The following is a 2916-nucleotide window of genomic DNA, read 5'->3' on the forward strand; positions in this document are numbered from 1 at the left end:
GTCCAGTCCTGTCTTTGTACAGAAAAGAAAACCAAATCCTTTCCCAGGATGGGTTGTCCAGTAAGCATGGAGCCAGTTCTACAGCCTCGTTCCCATCCTTGCAGTTCATTCCAGCCTGGGTGTTCATGTATCACATAGCAGCACTTGAGTTCTAAGTGATTTGGCTCTTGTGGGGCACTTTTACGAAATTTTAGGCCGGGCGCGGTGTCTCAACGCCTCTAATCCCAGCACTTTGGGAGGCCGAGGTGGGTGGGTCACTTGAGGCCAGGAGTTCGAGACTAGCCTGGCCAACACGGAAATACAAAATTTGTACTGAAAATACAAAAATTAACCGGGTGTGGTGGCGGGTGCCTGTAATCCCAGCTACTCAGGAGGCTGAGGCAGGAGAATCGCTTGAGCCTGGGAGGCGGAGGTTACAGTGAGCCAAGATTGTGCCACTGTGCTCAAGCTGGGATGCCTGAGCGAGACCCTGTCTCAAAAAAAAAAAAAAAAAGAAATTTTAAATACTGGTTTTTAGAGGCAAGTTAATAGATTATTCTCTAGTTGTTCCGTAACGGAAGAGTGTTTGATTTCATGGCAACCCTGAGCAGTCATTTTATTCCTCAGCAGTCATGGATTTGGTGTTTGACCTGAACAAGGTCATGTTTCTTCTCTGTGCCCTGAGTTTTTCCTTTGGGGAAGCAGGGATAATGAGTACTAGATCCAACAGCAGCAGAGTGTGTCATGAAAGGAGGAGCGTCATACAGGGACTCGTATCTCTCAGAGCCTTTATGATACTTGCCAGTGTGTGAAGCACTTTCCATTGCTGAATTTCACCCACAATAGTAACGTAGATGGAGCTCGGGTCATAGTTGTCATCGTGTAAGCATGAAGATGGACGTGGAGAGGTTGTGCGGCTCACTAAATGACGGACCCCGGGGCCAGATTCCTGTCTCCTGATCCTGATCCAGCGCTCCCGGCTGTGCCACCCTGCCTATTCACAGTGGGCACACTGCAGGGTCGCAGGTGACCTTTCCTTACAGTCTGGGCATTCATTTCTGTCTGTGGAGGAACTTGTGGAGTAAGGGCAGTGCCACTTTGAGACAGTGGAGGAAGTGGCCCAGCCAGGAAGCCGGGCCACATCGCCAGATACCCAGTTGGAGAGAGCACTGCTTTGGCCCTTCTCCCGGAAGACCCGTGGTAGGAGACTGGCCCAGGGTGGGGCTGACAGTGGGACCAGGGTGGGGCTGACTGTGGGATTTCCTTTCCTGTTCTTTATGGGATGGTGGGTATTTAGAAATGTCTCATGAAGCATTCTTTGGCTAGAGGCTGTGGTGTGCAGAGTTCATGGCTTTAGCCTCTGAGCCTTTATCAAGTAGTGGCGCTGGTGGGGCTGCCCTCCGCAAGACATCTGTCGTGATGTGACTCTTCCTCAGATCAGCAGCAGCAGTCGTTCCCTCCCCCGAACTCATTCCCAAGCTAGTCAGTAAGACTCTCTTCAAAGGGAGTTGTCCTGTAAGTCCTGGCGACAGAGTGGTGCAGTTTAGGGGTGCTGTTACATGTTTTTAAACGGACCGCTGGCCGGGCGCAGTGGCTCATGCCTGTAATCCCAGCACTTTGGGAGGCCGAGGCGAGTGGATCACTTGAGGTCAGGAGTTCAAGACCAGCCTGGCCAACATAGTGAAACCTCGTCTCTACTAAAAATAAAAAAATTAGACAGGCGTTGTGGTGAGCACCTGTAGTCCCAGCTACTTGAGAGGCTGAGGTACAAGAATTGCCTGAACCTGGGAGGTGGAGGTTGCAGTGAGCCAAGATAGCGCCACTGCATTCCAGCCTGGGTGACAGAGCGAGACTGTCTCAAAAAAAAAAAAAGGCAGCTGTACCCTGTGAATGGCCCAGGAGCTTGTTAGAAGCACGGCATCTCTGGCCCCACCCAGACCTGCTGGACCCAGATTCGCATTGTGCCTGGCTCTCCCGGTGCTTTGTGTGCACACAGGGAGTATCTGCCCCTGCGTCGTGTATTGTCCTTATCACGTTTTATTAGGGGTCACTGCCTGGCTGTTTCGTCCTCTGCTTTACAGATCCATCTTTTGTTTGGACCCCTTTGTAGCACCTGATGCATCCTTGGCATTGAGCAGGCACTGTGGTATTTGAGATTGACTGACAGTCCCCATCTATTTGAAAACTTGTGAGATCGTATAGGGAATTGCAGGAGAGATATGGCAGGCACACTTACAAAAGTTTGTGACAGAGAAGGCAAGAAAAAGTAAGAGAGGGCAGTGAATACATTTGAATCCCCCCGGTAAGGCACTGTTTGGGGAGGGGCACAGGTGTTGGAAGCAGCCCACCCTTAGCCAAGCAGTTCCCCCTGCTTTGTCACTCACTGTGTATAAGCTTCCTGAACCTTAATGTAGTTGCCTGATTTCTCCAGTGGGGTAACATTATACTCATAATGTTGCTCGGAAGATAAAATGAGATAGTGCAAGTGAATCATGTCACAGTGTTTGGCCGTAAGGGGTAGCTGGGTGTATGTACTCAGCCAGAGCTAAGTGTTCAGATACATTAGCTGGATTTTTGTTAATCTTTGAGAAATCTTGATTGATTGATTGATTGATTTGTTTATTGAGATAGTGTCTGGCTCTGTCACCCAGGCTTGAGTGCAGTGGCATGATCTTGGCTCACTACAGCCGCCACCTCCTGGGCTCAAGCCATCCTCCCATCTCAGCCTCCAGAGTAGCTGAGACTACAGGCACATGCCACCATGTTTGTATTTTTAGCAGAGATGGGGTTTCACCATGTTGGGCAGGTTGATCTCGAACTTCAGACCTCAAGTGATCCATCCGCCTTGGCCTCCCAAAGGCCTGGGATTACAGGCAAGAACTACCGTGCTTGCCTTTTTTTTTTTTTTTTTTTTTCGAGGCAGCATCTCGCTTTGTC

The 2916-nt window shown here is 50.0% G+C and overlaps 1 protein-coding gene across 1 annotated transcript in view; it reads left to right on the forward strand.

Moving 5' to 3' along the window:
• MICAL3 (microtubule associated monooxygenase, calponin and LIM domain containing 3) overlaps positions 1-2916 on the forward strand; it is a 260058-nt gene that overhangs the window by 87462 nt on the left and 169680 nt on the right. The gene's annotated exons all lie outside the window — the stretch shown is intronic.

This window comes from Mandrillus leucophaeus, unplaced genomic scaffold, assembly GCF_000951045.1.
Source record: "Mandrillus leucophaeus isolate KB7577 unplaced genomic scaffold, Mleu.le_1.0 Scaffold270, whole genome shotgun sequence".
In the NCBI taxonomy this organism is placed as follows: domain Eukaryota; kingdom Metazoa; phylum Chordata; class Mammalia; order Primates; family Cercopithecidae; genus Mandrillus; species Mandrillus leucophaeus.